General features: G+C 39.9%; 1 long non-coding RNA gene and 1 pseudogene across 1 annotated transcript in view; both read right to left on the reverse strand.

Annotated features, from left to right (window-relative positions):
- LOC136153487 (uncharacterized) overlaps positions 1-21,730 on the reverse strand; it is a 362,601-nt gene extending 340,871 nt beyond the window's left edge. The window contains exon 1 of the long non-coding RNA XR_010660408.1: positions 21,642-21,730. This is a non-coding gene — a long non-coding RNA (uncharacterized lncRNA). The remainder of the gene's footprint in view (positions 1-21,641) is intronic.
- On the reverse strand, positions 7,162-7,984 carry LOC136154138 (PRELI domain-containing protein 1, mitochondrial pseudogene; annotated as a pseudogene).
- Positions 21,731-23,463: the final 1,733 nt, after the last annotated feature.

Raw genomic sequence — 23,463 nt, forward strand, 5'->3', positions numbered from 1 at the left:
ATGAATTTCAACAGCTGCTTTTCAGTGGTCTTCAGTGCAAATAAATGAGAGAGAAAACTAAAGCATGCTGTGTGAAGCAATTAGCCAAAGCTTGGGAACTGAGTGCACAGCTTTCCAACGATCTGGCCTGATCCAGGAGTAAAACATACAGCAAAGCCCAGAAAAATATTTATTCAGAGAAACTCAAAATTTGGCATAAAATTTCAGTGAGTAAACAGACTTCCTGAAGACCAGCTCCTGTTGAGCTTCAGATAAGGCTATCTGCTCTAAACTACTGCTTTTCAAACTTTAATGTGCATATAAAGCACCCAGGAATTCCTGTTAAAATGCAGATTCTGATACTGTAGGTCTGGATTGGGTCCTGAGAGTCTCCATTTTTTCCCTAAGTTTTCAGCTGATGCTGATGGACCTCCGGATATTCTAGGACTGATCCTGAAGAACTGTGTATCTTTCAAACAATCCTCCATGAATATATGGTCGTACCATTTGGCTTTCATAAACATGTTGAAGTTACATTCTCAAGCAAAAAGCTGGAACTCAGCTGTGTTTCCATCCCAAATGAAATATTTGGGTTAACTTTTTAGTGCCTGCCTACATAGCAGAAAAAGACTTTTCAGAGAAACAAGAGAATTTTTAAAATATATACTCAATAAGTTGGAATTCCACGGTTTCTCCTTCCCTGAGCCAGAGTAGCTATGGGCACTTAAGTACTTAATACACCATCCCATTTACACAGCCAGTCATTCCTTTACAAAGGGTGGTCCTGTAGGGTTCTCAAAGCATTTACATTGCCTACCTGTTATCATGTGCATTTTAGCCACTATCCAATCAGATAGCAGTGTACACTTTAACTTCATTTCTCTGTAGTTACTACTTTTTTTCGTGGCTTCTTCTTTTTTTAGTAGTTACTATTTTTTAGTATCCTTCCATTGATTTTTTTTCAAAGCTCAAGTAAAATATGTGGAGAATAGTTAATTCTACATTTTTTTTCCACCAGCCAACAACCTAGTGGAAATATTCTACAAAAATGTACTTACTGCTTGATCCCACTAGTTTGGGGTTCATTTGTTTGGATTATATCAGATGCACAAAAACGGGTCATCAATCACAACACTCTCTCATGTTTGGTTCACGCATGGTACTCTATTATTTACTTATTAATTATTTTAATAATATTATAAGCTGATGATCCCATTAAACCAATTTAGGAACCAGAACATTACTAACAGCCTACACTAAGCTGCTCTTCCCCATCCCATTCTCCTATCTCACCCTCAGAGATAACCACCAACCTAAATTTTATGATTATGTTTACCAAGTTTTGTTTTTTCTTTAATTTTATCTCATGTATGTTTGTGTTTGTGTGTAATTCACCTAAGCTATATGATATTTGATTTTGCTTGGATGTGTACATTATAAAAAGGGGAATGATAGAGTACCTTGGGAACTTGCATCTTTTACTCCAACTTATGCTATTAAGATTTATCCAGGCTATTGGACACTGTAGCTCATTGACTTTCAAAGCTTTATAATATTCCATCATGTCAATGTATCACAATTTACCCATTCTCCTGTTGATGAGGATTTGGGTAACCTCCAGTTTATTACTACTATATTAAATGTTGCTATGAGTATTTGTGGACATTACTGCTGGTTTCCAGTAGCTAATGTTTCTCTTGGGTAGAGGTGATGCAGACAGGGAGGTGGGAAGGGGAAAACCTGGTAAGAGGAGGGAGATGGTCTGGGCATGAGGTAGGAATAGGACCAGGTTGGTCTAAGTAACGGGTGACTAAGGCAGGCACAGGATGAAGTGACAGGGAAGTCATAGGGACAAGAGGCAGAAGAGAAGGAAGGGAGGGAACCGAAAGCTGAGCAAAGGCAGAGGGAGAAGTATGATAAAGAAGAGGTTGAGCAGGAAAGAGACAGGACAGCTTTTCCTGAAAAGCTCTCAGATGAAATGCTGGGTTCAGTGTTCTGCATTCTTTCTTTGCTGGATTCCATTATGACTTAGATTCCATTAAAAGAGAGTCTTAAGATTCTATGACATTTTGTCTTGGAAGATAACTTTGACATTTGAATATAGCTTTCTTATAAATTAAGAAACAAAGGTCCAAAAGGACTAGCCAAAGGTACCTAAGAATCAAGGGCACAGTTTGGAGACAATACAATTCAGAGCTCATAAAAATAATCCCAGGATGACCAGGCAATGGATCAAAGTGCAGCTCTCCCTAGGGTGCAGGGGGGCTCCTCTTGAAATTAGGACCACCCTAGATACAGGCAATAAAGAATGACCACTCTTTATCCATGAAAGGCACTTTCTATTCCTGTCTTTAAAAAACTGAGACTTCAAAACCATAAATATATTATGCCTTCCTCTCTCTATATATATATATCCTTTCCAAAATTTACAGTTTCTCTCTAGCATATTTGATCATCTTTCATTGGATTAATTCCTAGGTCATGTTTTTTGTTGATACTGTAAAGATCAGTAAAACTGATAAACTTCCAGCAAGACTAACAGTAAAAAAGAAAAACAAAGAACATAAATACTCATATCAAAAGTAAAAGAGGGGCTAATACTATAGGTCTCACAAATATTAATGGGCTTCCCTGGTGGCTGAGACAGTAAAGAATCTGCCTGCAATGCAGGAGACCTGGGATCAATCCCTGGATCAGGACGATCCTCTGGAGAAGGGAATGGCAACCACTCCACTTTTCTTTACTGGAGAATTCCATGGACAGGGAAGCCTGGTGGACTACAGTCCATGGGGTCACAAATACTCAGACACAACTGACCAATTAACACTTTCACAAACGTTGAAAGTATAACAAAGCTATACTACAAACAACTCTATGTACCTAAATTTGTCATCTTGGATAAAATAAACCAATTCCTCAAAAATCACAAACTGTCAAAACTCACTCAAGAAGAAGAGAGAAATCCAGACAGTCATATAATTAAATAAAATGATTATATAGCTTTAAAACTTGTCCAAAAATGGTTTCTCTAGGCCCAGAAGATTTCACTGGCAAATTCTAACAAACAGTTAAAGAAATAATGCCAATCTACATAACCTTTCTACAGAAAACAGAGGAGGAAGTAATGCTTCCCAACTCATTTTATGAGGCAACATTAACCTGATATCAAAACCAGATAATAATACAAGAAAGTAAAACTACAGACCAATACCCCTCATGATTCATGTAAAAATCCACAAAGTATCAGCAAATTGAATCAGGCAATAGTTAATACCAAATAACCAAATGGGGTTTATACCAGGAATGCAACTCTGTTTCAATATTCTCAAATTAATCAATGCAATCCAACATATTAAATGAGTTTAAAAAAAGAAAAATCACATTATTATATCAATGGGTACAGAAAAAGCACTTGACAAAATTCAATATTAATACATGATTTAAAAACTCAGCAATTTCTTCAACTTGATAAAGGGCATCCACAAAATCTATAGCTAACATTGTACCTAATGGAGAGAGACTAAATGCATTTCCTCTAGTATCACTATTCTTAGTGCAATAAGAAAAATAAACAAAATGCATATCAATTAGAAAAGAAGAAATTAAATGATCCTTATTTGCTAACATGCTGCCTAAGTAGAAAATGACAAATAATCTGAAAACAAATAACCATAAAAAAACTTCCTACTACTAATCTGTAAGTTTAATATTGTAAAACAAAAAGACAATACACAAAAATCAACATTTATATATATTAGCAATGTAAAATTGGAAACTGAAATTCCACCCTCTCCCAAAAAATTAACATCAATTAAAACACCTCCAGAACATGAGACACTTTAAATACAAATCCAATAAAATATGTACAGGATATTTATGCTGAAAATGACAAAATTTTGATGAAAAAAAATCAACAAAGACCTAAATAAATGGAGAGACATAGTGCTCTCATAGATCCAAAGACTCAGTACAATTTAGATGTTAATCTCCTCTACAAAATAAATTTAATGCAATATCTTTAGAAATTTAGTAGGTATTGACAAATTGATTCTAAAATTTATGTGGAAAGGAAAAAAAAAAGGAGCAAAAATATTTTGAAAAAAGAACAAAGTTGGAAGACTCACACAACCCAATGAGGTACCACATCATGCTGGTCAGAACAGCTGCTATCAAAAAGTCTACAAACAATAAATGCTGGAGAGGGTATGGAGAAAAAGGAACCCTCTTACACTGTTGCTGGGAATGCAAACTAGTACAGCCACTATGGAGAACAGTGTGGGGATTCCTTAAAAAAACTGGAAATAGAACTGCCATATGACCCAGCAATACCACTGCTGGGCATATACACCGAGGAAACCAAAATTGAAAGAAACACGTGTACCCCAATGTTCATCGCAGCACTGTTTATAATAGCCAGGACATGAAAGCAGCCTAGATATGCATCAGCAGACAAATGGATAAGAAAGCTGTGGTACATATACACCATGGAATATTACTCAGCCATTAAAAAGAATACATTTGAATCAGTTCTAATGAGGTGGATGAAACTGAAGCCTACTATACAGAGTGAAGTAAGCCAGAAAGAAAAATACCAATATAGTATATTAACGCATATATATGAAATTTAGAAAGATGGTAATGATGACCCTATATGCAAGACAGCAAAAGAGACACAGATGTAAAGAAGAGACTTTTGGACTCTGTGGGAGAAGGCGAGGGTGGAATGATTTGAGAGAATAGCATTGAAACATGTATATTACCATATGTAAAATAGATTGCCAGTCCAGGTTCAATGCATGAGACAGGGCGCTCAGGGCCAGTGCACTGGGATGACCCTGAGGGATGGGATGGGGAGGGAGGTGGGAGGGGGTTCAGGATGGGGGACACACGTACACCCATGGCTGATTCATGTCAATATATGGCAGAAACCACTACAATACTGTAAAGCAAGTAGCCTCCAATTAAAATTAATTAATTTAAAAAAAAGAAACAAAAGCTACAAACATGAAGATGTATGCAAATCACACAGCCAACAAGACATGTTCATAATGTATAAAGAACTCTCAAAGTTCAACAGTAAGAAAACAAATAATCCAATTTTAAAACATACAAAGAACCTGACCATATACAAATGGAAAAAAATAGACAGATGTTAGACATCATTAGCCATTAGGGAGATGCAAATTGAAACAATGACAAGATACCACCACATACCTATTATAACACATAAATAAAAAAACAACAATACCAAGAGTTGATGAGAATGCAAGAAACTACACCTCTCATATACTGTTCATGGGGATGCAAAAATCACATATACTGGCAAATGATTTGGCCATTTGTTACAAAATTAACCACAAAGTTTATCATAATGATAAGGTAATCCCACCCCTGGGTATTTACTCTAAAGAAAATTGGTATTCACACTAAACTCTCCACAGAATATTTCTTGAGATTCTGTTCATAACCGCCCAAAACTAGAAGCAATCCAAATGACCATTAACAAGTCAATGGATAAACAAACTGGCAAATCCATATAATGGACTACTACTTGGCAATAATAAAGAATGAACATATCACAACATGGATAAATCTCCAGAGAACTGCCAAAGTGAAAGAAGCTAGTCTTAAAAAGGTTACATACTGTATGTATGTTCCAAACTGTGGAAAATTCTTAAAGAGATGAGAATACCAGACCACCTTAGTCCCTCCTCAGAAAACTGTATGCAGTTCAAGAAGCAACAGTTAGAACCATACATGGAGAAATGGACTGGTTCCAAAGTGAGAAAGGAGTACATCAAGGATGTATATTGTCATCCTGCTTATTTAATTTCTGTGCAGAGTACATCTTGCCAAATGTTGGGCTGCATAAAGCACAAGCTGGAATCAAGATTGCTGGGAGAAATATCAATAACCTCAGATATGCAGATGACACCACCCTTATGGCAGAAAGCGAAGCAGACTAAAGAGCCTCTTGATGAAAATGAAAGAGGAGAGTGAAAAAGTTGGCTTAAAGCTCAACATTCAGAAAACTAAAATCATGGCATCTGGTCCCATCACTTCATGGCAAATAGATGGGGAAATAATGCAAACAGTGAGAGACTTCATTTTCTTGTGCTCCAAAACTACTGCAGATGGTGACTGCAACCATGAAATTAAAAGACACTTTCTCCTTGGAAGAAAATCTATGACAAACCTAGACAGCATATAAAGGAGCAGAGACATTACTTTGCTGACAAAGGTTTAAATAGTCAATGCTATGGTTTTTCCAGTAATCATGTATGGATGTGAGAGCTGAACCATAAAGAAGGCTCAGTGCCAAAGAATTGATGGTTTTGAACTGTCATGTGGAGAAGACTCTTCAGAGTCCCTTGGACAGCAAGGAGATCAAACCAGTCAACCCTAAAGGAAATCAAACCTGAATATTCACTGGAAGGTCTGATGCTAAAGCTGAAGTTCCAATATTTTGGCCAACTGATGTGAATAGCCAAATCATTAGAAAAGCCCCTATTGCTGGGAAAGATTGAAGGCAGGAGAAGAAGGGGACGACAGAGGATGAGATGGTTGGATGGCATCACCAACTCAATGGAAATGAGTATGAGCAAGCTCCGGGAGATAGTAAAGGATAGGGAAGCCTGGCGTGCTACAGTCTGTGGGGTCACAGAGAGTCTGAGATGACTGAGTGACTGAACAACAACAACAACTGTATGATTCCATGAATATGACATTCTGAAAAAAAAACTACAGTGATAGAAAACTGATCAGTTATTTACACAGCGAATAGAGGTTAGAAGTGAGTAGAGGGTTTAACTCAAATGGAACAGCACAAGGGAGCTTTCAGGGGAGAGGGAACACTATTCTGTATCTTCATTGTGGTGGTACTTTTGTGACTCTGTGTGTGTAACAACTCATAAAAATGCACACCAAAAAAGACAACTTCACTGAATGATAAAAAATTTAAAAAAAATAAAAATTATTTCAGTAAGTATTTACTGGGTGCCTATTACATGCAAGATTTTGTTTCATATACTTGGGACACATCAAAGGATAAAACAACAGTCCCTGCCCTCACGGAGCTTACAGTCTAGCATTTACAACCATTTCACCTGGATGCAGTCACCCTGGGCAAGTCACTGGGCCTCTGTCCTCAGCCACCTGATGCAGGAGTAAGGAGGCCCAGCTCAGACATGGGTAACAGACCAGCTGTGCTGGAGATGCCAAAAAGGGCACCTACCCCCAGCCCACCATCCAGACAGTTGATAGGACTGGAAGCTGGCTTTTAATGATAAAGTATAGGAGGAGGGGGCACAGGGACTGGAGCCAGCAGTCTGCTAGGCTGCTGCCTCAGGGCCTGGGCTGGCTACATGATCTGCTGCTACTGCTGCTGCTTCTTGTTGGCCGCCTTGCCGGCAAGGTCCTTGGCCTTCTCTGTAGCTGCCACTGCCACCTCCTTGGCCTTCTCCTTGGCTTCCTTGGCTGTTTCAACAAGGGTTTTGGGAGGGGCCTCACCTTGCAGCTTGGCCAAGATGTATTCAAAACCCTTCATAGTCATGGTCATGTTACTTTTGAACCATGCAAGACCAAATTCTTAGACGGCTCTGGAGATGCCAAATAAGCTAGAGGAGACCCAGGTTTTCTGGCAGATTTCAGCCCAGCTGCTGTTATCAGATTTCACACAGTAAACACATCATTCCTCCACCACCATCAGCTGGGTGTGGTTGATATCCCAGGTGAAGGTGGCCCTGGTCTGGTTTCCTGGGTCCACAATAGAATCTTCCAGGAAGTACACTGAATGAGCAACACTGGCAGGAAACAGTCGCTCAGCCCAGTGGGGCATCCTGTTCGTCTTGGTCAGGAGCTTCTGGTCAGAGGTCACCTCTCGGTGCACTATGTCTTCCATCAAGACATGTTTGCTACAGGGATTTGGGTACCGCTGCCAGAAGGCAGCAAACACTTGGTCCCAGGAACTCCAGAGCATGCTCTGGCCCAGGAAATACTCCACCATTGTCCCGGCCAGGGCGGGCTCAGTGCCGGGGCAGCATCAGGGGTGTGGAGCTCCAGGGGCATGCAGAGGCCAGGCTGGAGCTCAACGCTCAGCTGCCAGGCTAGCGGCAACTCAGTTGCTATAGCGCTGCACCCAACCAGCCACCGCCACCGCTGCCATGAGGGCTAACTTTTAAAATAGAATGAAAAACTAACCCTGATTCAAGGAGGTTAAATGATAAATTCTGTGTTATACATTTTATCTCAATTTAAAAAATCAATGCATCAATCAATCTTAGTTCAGTCACTTTCAGTTCTCTGACCCCAGGCAACTTGACATCATTTTATCTGTATATAAAATGTGAATAATAAAACTGCCTACCTCATAAGCTTATCACGAGAATTAGATATAAACTTTGTATAACATGCTTGCCATATGACAAGGGTTCAATAAATGTTATTTATTAATTTTACCCTGTAGATAATTTCTCCCTTTTGAATCCATCCTAAACACATCCTTGAGAATATTTTTATTAATATATATGCGCCTTCATTTTTTCCTATCCCTCCACAATGTGCTGTCTATTCAGCAAACAGGTGGACCCCCAGGAGATACCCAAATTCCTATTAATGAGTCCTTCAATCAATTTCCAGCCATGGCCCATAACGAACAAGGATTTGCCCCATCCCCAGGGCTTACACTAAGTCTCCTTTTCTGGAGACACAGTCTTTTACACCAGGCAGTCCTGCCATCACCCCTGTATCCCAGGTATATTCCCCTCTCTATGAAAGTTACTTTACCACTGATGTTTCACTATAACCTTAACAGAGGGGGATTCTAGATTCACCAGTGGAGAAAAATAAGAGCGAAACAGTGAAACGAATAGAAAGGTAGGATATTAGACATATTTTCCCAACTTCACAGTTGGTCAAGGGCCAACTATTTTCTTTAACAATCCTCTCCCCCAAATTGAGACATGAAATTTATCCCAGTCCACCTTATCATCTAGGAAAATCTTTGAAAAAAAGTGAAAACACTGGGTCTAGCTACTGGGTTTGATTTTGGATGCAACATTTGTGCTGGCCACAGCTCCGACAAATCTGTTCTATGCAACAAATTATTGTTTCCTCTGTTCATCATTATCCTGCACTCTGCCTCACTTGCAAAAACATGTTTCAGGTGCTATTTGCTCCATAATGTTCCACTGAGAAACAAAGCATGCATCATGCCCCCAACAGTAGCTCCCAGAGCATACAGTTGCCGGCATCAGAACCCATCATAAAGAAGAGCAAGAAATTTCCATCTCCCGCCCCCTCATGATCAAACTGGGGCTTCAGCCCACACAGATCTGTCACTCTGAGAAGGCTCCCCAGTCACAGCATCGTCTTTGCCAAGGAAGAACAGAGAAAATTGCATCTCAGAGCTACACAAAGTTAACTTTTCTATTCTAGCCTGTATTTTAGCAGCACTGTCTTCTTAGAACAATTATCTCAAAAGTAAAAACTCAGTTTTCACCTAAAGTGGAAAACTGACTTGGGAGAGGAGTGTCCTGGACTAAGTTCATACCAGATCCTAAAATCATATTGCAAAAGAACCAAACCGTAGAATAGTGGAACACAGAATGTAAGATTTGGCATAATCAAAAAAAGGGGGGGGGGGAGGAGGGGGGAAAGAAACAAAACCTCCTTTGACAGGCCCCCTCCTGAACTTGTCACCTGAAATGAAGAGAAATATTCCTTGAAAAAGAATTAATCATGGGGTTTCTATCATGCCATTCTGCTATCCCAAAATAGTAGCACTAACACTGATTCACAAACACACGCTGCCATCTAAACCTTAACCCATGCTCTCAGCATTGGTTCAAAGGTCCTCCCTTTCAGGAAGCGTCTTTAAGTAGACTGACCCGTATCTCATTCTCTGTCCCAATCTCCCTAGCATAAGTTTCTAAGTGCGTTGTGTGCTGCTCAGTATTGGTGGGGAAAAAAAATGTAAGGTTTCCCTTCCCAATTAGATGGTAGGCTCAAGAGCAAGGAGTTTGTTTATAACATCCCTGTTGGTAGGTGTTTCTCAAATACTTGCTGCTAAACTATAAAACACTGAAGTGCTAAGGAAGCTTAAGCAACCCTGGCTCCCACTGGGTCCACAGGACTCACACACAGAGGGCCATCCATGATACCATTTCAGTGTTGAAAAGAAGGTACCTACCGACAATCCATACAATCCAGAAAGCTGTTTGTTGCTATTATATTAGTGAAAAATTGTCCCAAATGCTCAATACCAAACATTTAAGTATGGAGATTCATGTACTCACAGGGAGATAGAGGCTTAGGCAATGCAGCCCATTGAAACCCTTAAAGGAGATCTGTGTTGGAGGAGGCAGGATGTGGGATGGAAATCTTGCCTCACTTATTATGCCTTCTTTCACTGCTCATATCCACAAATGTAACATTTTGCAAGTAACAGAGTTCAAAGGCCAATATTTCCTCAGGTCCAACAGACTGAAAGTGGGTGTTCCTCTATGTTCTTGGGAAGAAAAAGTTCCAGTGCCACAAATTCATCTGCAAGTCTTGTGTCAATGCCAAGACTGTAGTACAAGGATGACAGGAACAGGGGAAGGCGCCTGGACAGGGAAAGCCAAAACAAGAGATGTATATATACAGAGCAAAGTATAGGTATGAGCAAGGCAGGTAAACCAAAAGCAGGAGGTCACAGTGGACGAGGGTAGAAGTCAGACAGGTCATGAGGAGTCTGGAAACACATGGGTACCAGAGAACAAAGCAAGAATTGACTTGACCAATTAAAGTAAATACAATGAATGTGGAGGCAGAGTCCCAGTTATGCCACTTAGCAGATCTGTGATGCTTGACAGGTTGCATCTCCAACGGCCTAAACTCCTTTATCTATGAAACAGGGACAGTTAAACCTACTCAACTGCCTGCCTCACATGCAGTAATAGGGAACAAAGGAGATAAAGCACATCTGAACATGCCTGCTAAATTCCAAATCACTGTTCAAATGTAAGTGACTGCTGTGATGAGATCATTTTGTGGACAAGGAGAAGTATGTGGCACTACTGGACTGGTAAGCCCAGTAGTGAGTCCAGAACTTGCATCGTAGACCACAGAAATGCAAAAATAGATCATAGCAGCAGAGAGAAGATTCCTAGAGTAGCAACAACAAAGAGGCCATGTAACTAACATCCTTCCACTGCAGGAAGTATCTTACATAAGCTAAGGCAGGACACAAAGAAAAGACAAGACTTTCTCTTCCCTCTTAACAGAATAAAATTAATATCATGCATTTGTGAGCACCTACTGTGGGCCCATATGGGATTGCAGGAGGAAAGGGAGGAGACCCATGAGGGAGTGGGCTGACTCCTGCTCCTTGCCTCAGTGAGTGGCACTAACACCCACCCAGTGGTCCAAACCAGAAACCTGAGAGTCAACTCTAGACTTCTCCTCCCTGCCTCTGGCCCTTCTCATCTGATCAGTCACTAAGTCCTATCGATTTTGCTCCCAAACACCTCTAAAATCTGTGCTTTCTCTCAATTTCTAGTGCCATGGTACTCACTCCCTCAGTCCTCCAGTATCTTAACCTCCTAATCAGCCTCCATGTCATCAGTCATCTTTTAAAATCACTAATCAGATCATGTAACTATTTCACACAAAATGCTACAATGGCTCACCACCACTGAATGTAACCTGAAGTTCAATGGATAATACAAGACAATATAATAAGCACATGCTAAATGGTATGTTGCAGAAAACAGGCACCGAAGGAGATGAAAAAAAAGCAACACAGGTTCCCTTACTGGGGAAGAATACAAGGAGAGGAGGAGACTTACACTGAGTCTCAAAGAACTGACAGAATTGGAAAAGTTGGAAGTATGTAAGTATGTCTGCATCTGAGGATATGTGTGGGGGTGGGGGGTGGGAGAATCACAGAGATTTTTAAGAAGGAGAATTAAACCTCAGGAACACAATGAGCTTCCTAAGATTCAGGGGGATAATGTCAGCCCCCACGCAGCACCAAATAAGCACATTTCCAGTTAATAAGGTGGCTTGCTCTTTGCTTTCTGAAAATGGAGAAATTAAATTATCTGCTTTGAAAAGGCTGCCTCAGAAGCACTTGGCAAACAGACTGAATATGGAGCCACCATCCTGGCAGAAGATAAATCAGATACAGAATGACTCTGACAAAGCTCAGAACATGCGACGAAAACTGAGAGAGACAGGACCTGGATTCCAGCCATATCCAGTGTGTCAAGGTCTCTGAGGGGCAGCTGCAAGAAGGAAGCTAAATCAAAGATGAAGAAGCAGTATTTTAAAGAGACTATCATCTACAGAAACAGCACCACTTCCAGAAAAAATAGTAGCAATGGGATGCATTTTAAAAAAGCACTTTAATATGGAAGTGAGACAAACAGCAGGCAGACGCACAGAGGCTGACACAGTTGTTTCTGTGTTTTAAAAACTGGGAAGCTTTTGGAGAACCCAGCCATTCCAATTCTCAGTACTGTGACTCCCACATGATACTAATATGTTTGGCTGAGAGTTGAGAAGTTCATAAAATCAACCTCATTTTTTGCCAATTTCTATGATATCAAATATACAGCTTTTATTAGCGGTCGGTTTGTTGTTTTTTTAGCTGAGCGACACAGCCATCATACAGGATCTTAGTTTCCCCTCCAGGGATAGAACTTGCGCCCCCTGCAGTGGAAGCACAGAATCTCAACCACTAGACCAGCCAGGACGTCCCTTTATTGGTGGTTTTTATTGACATAACTAATTGTGGTGATATCATGTTATCTGTCAAGTCAAATTCACCTTTTGGAGACTGTTTTCTGTCTCTGCATAGTAAACACAAAATATTCCTAGTTCATGATGCTGACATGGGAGAGAACAGCCTTGGTGCCCTGGTCAGAGAAAGAATCTGGGCCTGAGTGGAATACACCAAAAGGAGGGATTTAGGACTTGTATAGCATTGAAGATTCTGCCTAGGACTTCTGGAGAATAGATATATAACAGATCATAATGAGAGGTGATAGAGATAGATGACAAGACCTAAATGATGAGATAAAGACGATGACGGAGACAAACCACAATTGCATTCCACTCTAATTAAAGATACAGCAAACAGCACACAGTTGCATCTTAGCTAGATTGTGAACCTGAACTGAACTTCCTGCCTGCAGATGTGTGGGTGTTCAAGCTAGAGAGGCTCATAGAACATGTAGCTCTCGACACAGCACAGATGTATCTAAGCACAAACACCTTCTCCCCCGCTCAGGATATACTCTGAACCATATCATTATTCTATCAAACTTAATAGTGACAGCCAGATTGGGATCTCCCGGTATCTCAAAAAGAGTTGCAGTTGTTTTTTTTTTAAACAAAGCACCAAAAATAAATGCAGGACCTGACTTGCAATAATTCATGGCCCCAGGCTCTACCATTCTGATCTGAACGAGCACAGGTGTGAGACATTTCTGTACTTCCTCTATTCTATTCTCCTGTTTGGCTAAGTTTGGGTCCACTGAAGGGAGAAAGTTAGGTGCCTTTACGCCTTGGACAAGTTGATCAAATCCACTGCTGTCATTTCCAGAGTTAATTTACCTCAGAGCAGGAAGTATCTAGGGCTTCCTAGGTGACTCAGAGGTAAAGAATCTGCCTGCAATGCAGGAGACATAATGAGATATGGGTTTGATCCCTGTGTTGGAAAGGACCCCTGGAGGAGGGCATGGCAACCCACTCCAGGATTCTTGCCTGAAGAATCCCATGGACATAGGAGCCCAGCAGGCTACAGTCCATGGGGTCACAAAGAGCCAGACAAGACTGAGCACACACACAGGGAGTATCTGCAGAAGCTTCCTCACTTGGCAATATTGGGTTAGTTATTTCAGACTGAAAGCTCAGCCCAAATGTCACTTTCCCCAGGAAAGCCTCCCAGACTAGATAACCCATTAAATATGAATTCTTTAACACCCTCTCACTCTTCTTTCTCACTCAACTCAATTGCTATTAATTATTTAAAGTGAAAAAAGTGATAGTCACTCAGTCATGTCTGACTCTGCTGCTACCCCACAGACTGTAGTAGCTTGCCAGGCTCTTCTGTCCATGGAATTCTCCAGGCAAGAATACTAGAGTATGTTGCCATTCCCTTCTCCAGGGGATCTTCCTGACCCAGGGATGGAACCCAGCTCTCCTACACTGCAGGCAGATTCTTTAGCATCTGAGCCACCATATTAATTATCTAAGTGTTGTCCAATAGAACTTCTGATGAGAATGGAAATAAATGTTCCATATCTGTGCTGCCCAGTACAGTGGTCATTAGCATGTGGCTATTGAGTCCTTGAACTGTTAATGTAACTGAGAGACTGAGTTAACTCTTTGACTTTAAATAATTTAAACTTAAATTGCTATACATAGCTTGGCTATCATTGCGGACAGCACCAGCAATTGCATTCTGTGTTTTAAGAGGGCAAGAGTTATTCTGGTGTTTTTGTAACACTGTATCCCCAGGACGCACGCACAGTAAGCATTCGATGAATACATAATTGCTCGATCAGTTAATCAGTCTACTATTGTTTATTTATTTAGCCCACCAATATTAACTCTCTTGGAAACTATTTCACAAATGATTCCACAAGGTGATCATTTGATATTCAGGCTGAGGTAGGAGAGTGTAAGCAATGAAGGTAATGGGGAAGGGAGCAGGAAGGAGAGGAAGGCAGCTACCTGGTTCAGATTCTCAGTAGCTATATGACCTTGGGAAAGTCATTTAACCTCATTGAGCCTCAGCTTCCTCATCTGTATAATCTGGACAATAATATCTATCTATCTAGGGTTGTTGTGATGGTGAAATAAAATAATGCATACAAAGCACTATAAATGTAAGTGGTATCTATTATAACTATTTCTATTTATTGAAAGAATAGGATTAGCCAGACAAGGACAGCATAACCCAAGAGACCAAATTTTATACAAAAAGCACAGTCTCTAGTATCTCTCCTGAGAAATTCCTTTGTTTTCTCTATTTTCAACCAAATTCAAACAGGATCCTATATGCCACCCTCCTACTTCCTCTTCTTCATGGGGATAACGACTTAGCCAATACCTAGCCACTAAATTCATGATTCAATAGCATCTTATACAGTGACATTTTTTTCACTAATACAGGCTTCCTAAAACCACACAATCTCCTCTATATCAGCCACTGTGGTATTACAGCCTGCTCTGAGTATTTATCATGATAATGGGTGCTTCTGTCTTTGGTCCTGCCTCCCCTACCAACACAGACACTGGAAGAGATGGCAGCATTTCAACCCATGATGCTCAGTGTGAGAAACAGCCTTCATAGTTTGGAATTGATAGCTATGGCTCAGGACAGGAGACTTCTGTCTGAACATCCCATATACAGCTTCTCATAAACAAGGGCAAATGTTGCTATACAATTCATTAACATTGCAAGGACCATCGAGTCTTCCTGTTTCAGGACAAAGTTGAAAATATTTTTTAAAATTGGAAAATGGAATTTGAAGCAAATCAATCCTACTTTTAAAACATTTGGAACCTCATGTATCTAAAATTCAGTCACTCTCCAGTATACAAATAAATAAAATACACATAACTTATCAACTTCAGGGGCAGGACAATAAAAAAGAAAAACAGGATCTATATGTTAATGAGGTCCTGTCTTAATTAAGCAAAGCATACTATAGCTTCCAGTTTTACTTTTCAAGTGGAATAAGGAGAGGTCACAGAACACATTTGTCTATGCTTAAAAAGCCTTTGGAAGCAATTTGATCTGAGCTTCTTTTATATAGATAAGGAACTGAAATGCAGAGAGGGAACATGACTTTTCCAAGGGCACATAAAACTGTTAAGACTCAGACCTGAATTTACATACTGGATTTTCCTTTTACTAGGTGAAGTTATTTGACCTCTCCAATCCTTATTTTTCTAAGAATATGGGATGAATAATGATCCTCCACCTTACGTGTTTACCATGAGGACTACATAAGAAAACATATAAAACACCTACTTTGTGCTGGACATATAAGACAAGTTGAGTAAACTTAGTTTTCTTCTCTTGATCATGTGTTATAGTGTTCTTTTTATTTAGCTATATCTTTATTTGCTTCATGGCAATAACAGCAACAATTGTCTTTGTGAAAAGAGATGGGGACAAAGTTGGTCACCAGAATTTCTTTCAAGAACAACACTGTCTTGGATTGGAAGACTGCCTTAGTAGGTGTTTAAGGCAAAAAGATAGAAAGTGACCCTCCCCACCACTCCCCCAACCTCTTCCTCCTTCAAAAAAACAACCTGGATAAGCAGGCGGCACCAAGTCAGGATGGGCACATTGTTGCTATGAATGGAATGGGGAAGGAATTTTGTTGTTATCTTAGAATATGAGAGAACATGAAAGAAATTGGTCAGCTAGAAAGAGACTTGGGTTCAGAGAACATATTAGTGAAACTCCATAGGGTTGTGGTAGCTAATACTGTCTGTGGTACATGTTAAAGTCATTTGCATTGCTGTAATGTAAATTATTCTCCATAGCCTCTATAAAATTTCAGTAAATTCTACACTGGTAATACTTTATATATGTGGATTATTTGGAGGAAACTTGAATTTTTAGGGATGCAGGGAAAGGTTTTGGACTTCCATAGTCCATGAAATCAGCAAGGATTCATGCTAATTACAACTAGGACTGACTCTGAGGTTGTACCTAACTTTTGAGGCATGAACATCTCAAGCATCATAGGACATTTATCAAATCCATGCCTCTTAGGTGTCCTGTCCCTAATCTAGCTTCCAACGAGATGGGATTCAAGCTCTGAGGACTAAGGGCAACTATATTAGAGGTAGGTAGTCAAAAGGCATAGAACTGAAAGCCAAAGTTTCTTAAGCGCCCCTAAGGAAATGCACAAAGTGTTATTTCCAAGTATCAGGCACTATCCCCAGAGGAGGAAGAAGGGGAGCAGTGGCCAAACGTCAAATCTAGCTTCAATGACCTTTTTAAAGAACCAATTCTAGGTTAGTCTTGATACCAACTTCTCCCTAAAATAATATATTCCTCTCTTCCTTGATTTATTTTGAACGTATAGTCCCCATAGCCTCCAGGCTTTCTGGAATTTTCACTGACAATTCCAGATATGCCAAAGATAACTGGGATATTCAATCCGTATTTTCTGCTAACACCTAGGTAGAAAGTCCCTGAAGAGAGAACAAAAACTTGACATGACAAAAATATATGAAAAAACCCCTCCCCCTTTTTAGTGCCCTGAGGTCCATATTTCAGCAATTCTCAAATTTAATGTGTATAAGAATCACCTGAGCTTTCTTGAGCCCCACCACAGAAATTTTGATTCAGTCTGAGTAGTCAGGAAACTGCATTTTTAACAATATCTCTAACTGCTTCTTATACAGAAAGTATATTAGTCTGCGAGGGCTGACATAACAAATAACCACAGACTATGTAGCTTAAACAGCAGAAATTCATTCCTCACAGTTCTGACTGAGAGGAGTCTAACAGAACATGCTGGCAGATTTGATTTCTCCCGACGCCTCTCTTTCTTTGGACTGCAGATGGTGGTGTCGTTTGTGTCCTCACCATGGCCTTTTCTCTGTGCATGGGCATCCCTTGTCTCTCTGCCTCTTCATGTAATAATACCAGTTCTATTGGATTAGAGCCCCATCCTCATGACTTCACTTAATGTTAATTGTCTCCTTAAAGGCCCTCTCTCCAAATACAGTCAAATGAAGGTTAGGACTTTGACATATGAATGGGGGGGGGGAAACCAACTCAGTTCATGACAGATAGTTTATAAACATGGAGAAATAATGATGGCCGAACTGCAAAATAAAGAATATAGTTAGTTAGAAACAGCTACCCAGAACCCATGGTATACAGATTCTAGGGTACTTACAGGAGAAACTACAAAATAAAAATGCTCCTACCTTCATGAAATTTTAAGGTAAAAGGAGAATTTTATAAATACACTCAAGACATTTACAAGTGCCAAATATTGTATTGACTAAAAAGCTCATTTGAGTTTTTTCAGATGATGTTACAGAAAAACCCAAACAAAATTTTGGCCAATAAATACAGTGACCATATAATTTATCATCTAAATAAGGACACTTGAGAGTAAAACAAGACAAAAGGTATAAACTAGAATATCCAGGGTAAACCATACCCTCTGGTCATCCAATAGATACTTTCTCCTTAAATGTTCAGGGACAAAGACAGCTTTAAAAGGTAGACAGCAGCCCAGTCCATTCACATTTGCTGCACACTTAATAAAATGACTTCCTTTCAGGTGAATTCATCTTATAAAATATAAATAGTAATTGATAGGGTATGGGGGTTAGAAGAAAGGGCATAGTGATGCATGAAACCATTATCACTTATTAATGCCTTAGCTTGAATTAGTATTTTCCATATTATCTTGAGGTCTCAGTTGAGCCCTATTAAAAAGGATGCAGAACAGGTATACTTTGATAAAGAAGGGAGGAAAAGGCCATGGATGAGGAAGTGGAGGCTCCAGGAAGTTAAGTGATTTGCCCAAAGTTACATAGCTCATAAGTGAAGAGGCTGTTTTCTAACCCCAGCCTTCTGTCTCCTATTCTGGTGTTCCTATCTGTCCATTATACTCCAAGATCTTTTGGAAACAATAGCCTTACATGAGTGTGAAGGATTCTGGGCACCCAATGAATAGAATTAAGTCTGGAGCACTTGACATATGTGGTAGAAGAACAACACACCCCCTCACCCTGGCAAAGATGTCCACTTCTCAACCCCCAGAATCTGAGAACATGCTAGGTGATAATGGAAAAAGGGAACTAAGGCTGAAGATGGAATTAATGTTAATAATCAGCTGACTTTAAAATAGAGATTATCCTCAATTACCTAGATGGGTCCAATCTAATTAAAAGATCCTTAACACTGGGAAAGGGAGACAGAAAGGTAGGTCAGAGCCATCCCCCATGAGAAAGAGTTCACTGGTCATTGCTGGTTTGAAGATGGAGGATGGAGCCACAAGTCAAGCAATGTAGCCTCTAGAAGCTGGAAAAGGAAAGGAAAGAGATTCCGCCTGAGAGCCTCCAGCAAGGAATTCAGGCCTGCTGACATCTTGGTTTTTAGCCCAGTGAGATCCATTTTGGACTTCTGGACTTCAACCTCCAGAATTGTAAGATAATAAATGTATATTATCTGAGCCACTAAGTCTGTGCTAATGTGTTATAGCAGCAATGGAAAACTAATACAACAAAGCAGGAAGAGTGATAAGGAAGCACAGTGGTGGGGGCGGTGCACGTGTGTGTGCGCATTTGTGTGTGTGTGTGTCTATGATAGAAAGAGACAATACAGAGACCCAACAGATTTGAGGTAATTTATCTGCCACAGCAAACTTTATCTACTTTGCTCTTCTATTTGTGATTTGCCCAACAGAGAAAATGAGTAGATACTTTAGATAATAGTTTTTAATATATGTAGTCTTGGAGTCTTCTAGTATTCAAAATCTGCATGAATAAATCACTCATTTGATAATGCTGCATTAGGACAGATGCAAAGTCCATTCCCAATACATCTCTCTGGAAAGAATTAGCATTTTAAAACTAGAACTTGAAAGGGTATATTAAGAGAAGGAAGATTGAAATAAAATGTTTCCCTTCCAAACTTTCCTCTGAAAAGAACATGTCTGCCTGCATGACCCAAGGATGATTTTGCAGTGACTTGCACAAGCATGAAATTCTATTTACTCTGCATTTATTTTTCTATTACTTGATTCCATGGAGAAAGAATAGTGTTAACCAATTACAGAGGAAGCTGACTCTCGATGTGCTTTTCCCAAATGACAACCAGATTTTCAGGGCCAGGGCTTGATCTGTGAATATACTGCACTGTCTCAGAAAAGGGCCCTGAGCTAGACTCTTACATAGAACCATTTGTGACAATATCAGAATTCTAATAGTTCTACAATTTTTACTACCTTGAGCACTGTATCAAGAGCAATACTCTATCAACCTTCAAACCAACAGTCTAAAAAAAGATTTCTCTTCAACTGAATGTTAAACAATTGAATGATTGGCTCATGGGGCTCAAAATTTTCAACAGTCTCTCACCAAAAAGAATTCAATTCATTCCAAGAGCTCAGCAGTTAATATCCACAGTAGGGAAGGCAATTAGCCAATTCATAAAGTTGGGTTCAGCTGACACATCCATTGGAAAGGGAAATTATTTTTTAGCTTATGTAAGAATCTGTAACTCAATTTCAGGCAAGACTAATATTACAAAGAGTGTTCACCCATGGCTAGATCATCCTTTTGTCTTAGGCCATTGTGACCGTATGAATATTTCAACCAGGGCCATGAGCACCATCACAACAGGATTAACTTTACAAAAGTCCACTTCTGTAGTGGATTGTAATATCATCTGCCCAGCATAATATTCCTTTCCCTTTTCTTCTTGTAACCAAATCTCCCTTCCTATAGGAAACTTATTCCATAAAATTTAAGTGAGGCCATCATCTCATAATCATCTGCCCCCACCATATCACCTGAGTTGGTATGTAAACTGGAATCACCATGCTTTCCTTGAAACTAACATAAAAGTGTAAATCAACTATATGTCAATTTTAAAATATTTATTAAATGAGAGGACTCCCCCCCAAAAAAGGTCCTGGGATGGATGCTATCAATGAATGTGAAGAAAAATAAGGCAGTAAGTACCTCCACTCCACAGACTGACAGTCCACTGAGGGAGAGAGATATTTACTCAAATAAACCAAAGCAGAGTATGATAAGTACTCCAATGTAAGTACAACCAATGGGCTATGGGAAAATAAGGGATAAGGGAATTTATCCCAATTGGAGGCCTCTTGGGAGGCCTTCTGGAGTACTTATTATTTGAGAAATGTCTTTGAAGGCAGGTAAAATGGAAAATTCCTGGAAAAGAAGCTAGCAGAAGCAAGTGTGCAAGATGAGACAGAGGTGAACCTGTAAGAGAAAGGCAGAGTTGTCTCATTCAGTTTAAGATCACCTGACAGTACTGCCATTTACGGATTGCAATGTTGTGGATGGTGGAAATTGTGTCATATAAAATGAATGGAGAAACATAAGCTTAGATGAGATTGTAGGCACAAAAGGAGACCAAATATTATTCTGTATTTAAGGGGGAACCATCTTGAGAGGTAAAATGATACAGTCAGATCTATTTTGGGGCTTTTTCCCCCAGAAAGTTAGTCTGGCCCTAATGTAAAGGACAGAAAAAAGAAAGAACAGTTAGGAGCGGGGTATGCAGAAAATAAGAGCCTCAGCCTGAGTCACGGCACCAAGAGTGAGAAGATAATACACCAAAAAGGGAAAAGTCATATGTCTTCTAAATTAACAGCAGTGTTGGGCAAGAGTGGATGATGGTTAAAAATATAACCCTAATTTTCTTCCTCAGAACTTTTAACCTTCCATGGGTTATACTGCCTAGTAAATTAGTAGAGGGCAGAGTGGAGGAAATCCACAAAAATTCCTCTTCATAAAAATAATTCTAAACCACAGAAATGTTAAAACGACAGGAGGAGAAAAGCTTGGTTACTTTTAGTACCACATCTTTTTTGAAAAGGGGGTTGTGAGGAGTTAGCAAGTTTGATGGCTGACCTTAGAGATAAGTTACTCACCACTCTCTTTGGGCTGTTTTTAAATATCAAGGCCACATTCAAAAGACAAAGATTCCATTTCCAATTGCAGCCAAGGTGGAGTAACAGGGCTTGGATTATCTTCTCACCTGAAACGACCCAAAAAACAGAGACAATAATAAACGAGAGTTTTCAAGATATAGTACACCAAGCAATGAACAATAGTAATCCCTGAAACAAATGATTGTGCCAGTTTACTGCCTGAAAAGAGTTTCCAGGACACACTCAGGGCACAGGGAGAGAGAATGGAGGAAAAGTCTAATGGGTTTTCTGAGCTAGAGAAAAAGGATCTGTGAATACAAGAAGAACAAGCTCGTAGCACAGATAACCAGACAGGAGGGAGTAGCAGACAGAACCCTGGAAGTCAACAGAGTATTGATCAGAACATACATGCGAAGAAACTAACCAAGGGAGGGGAAAGAACCACCTGAAAGGACTGCAGGGAACAGTAGCCAGCCCTCACCCAGGGCTAGGAATAAAGCCTGTTCCTATAAGCTAAACTGAAAAACCTAGGGTAGAGTACTTGTCAAAAACTGTAAAGTGTCTGGGTTTCCCCCTACTTGTAAACCAAAAAGATAAAACATACTTTTTCATGGGTACTGAAAGAAGATGAAAGACTCTTGGGTCAGAGATAGAGTTCTTATTGCTCACAGCACAGCAAGGAGCATGATCATGTGATATATTTATTTGTGTTGGTTCTCTGTTAAGTCATAACTGAATGCTTATGTCCTCTCAAAATTCCTATGCAGAACCACTAATCTCCTATATAACAATATGAGAAGGAGGAGCCTTTGGATGGTAACTAGGTTTAGATGAGGTAATAAGGGTAGGCCCCTATAATGGGATTAGTGTTCTTAAATGAAGAGACACTAGAAAGCTGGCTTCATTTTCTTCCCTCTGCCATGCAAGGATACAGTGAGAAGGCGGCTGTGTGCTGGTTAGGAAGAGGATTCTCAGCAGAATTTGACCATGCCTGCACCTTGATCTTGGATTTCTCAGATTCCAGAATTGTGAGGAAATATATGTTTGTTGTATAAGCCACACAGTCTATGGTGTTTAGATACAGCAGCCTGAGCAGATTAAGACAGTTCCCCTTGTCAATGAGTCCCATGGAGGTGATTTGATAAAGGCCCAGGTAAATGTGAACTTCCATCACAGCTGAGGAATACCAGGCTTGGATAACTCTGTTTTCATAAGCAGCAGTAAGCCTGTGGGTCCCTAAGAGAATGCTAACAATTCAGAAAGGCAACAAAGGAAATCATTAGCACCCATTCAGCATGCAGGAACAAAATGGTGAAATCACCTGGAACATAGGCCTGGGAAGATAATAAGTATAGGAAAAAAAGGACCATAGCATGGTTCAAAGATACCTAGTTCACGGGCAAATAAAAGCAAGGAGAAGTGGCATGGTATAATGGAAAATCATCTCACCTGTAAAATGAGGGTACTAATATTTACTTTGCAAGAAAATATTAATGCCTGGTATAAAGCATATATTCATATAGCAAATGATAGCTCCTTGAAGACAAGGACCAGGAAAAAAAAAAAAGCATATATATAGTACCAATGGGCTTCCCAGGTGGCCCACTGGTAAAAAATTCAACTGCCAATGCAGGAGGTGCAGATTTGATCCCTGGATTGGGAATACCCCCTAGAAGAGGAAATGGAAACCCACTGCACTATTCTTACCTGAGAAATCTCCTGGACAGAGGAGCCTGGCAGGCTACAGTCCATGAGGGGCAAAAGAGTTGGACATGACTTAGAAACTAAACAACATACTACCAATAGCAAACAACAGAGCTTG

The sequence above is a fragment of the Muntiacus reevesi genome, chromosome X (assembly GCF_963930625.1).
Source record: "Muntiacus reevesi chromosome X, mMunRee1.1, whole genome shotgun sequence".
NCBI lineage: Eukaryota > Metazoa > Chordata > Mammalia > Artiodactyla > Cervidae > Muntiacus > Muntiacus reevesi.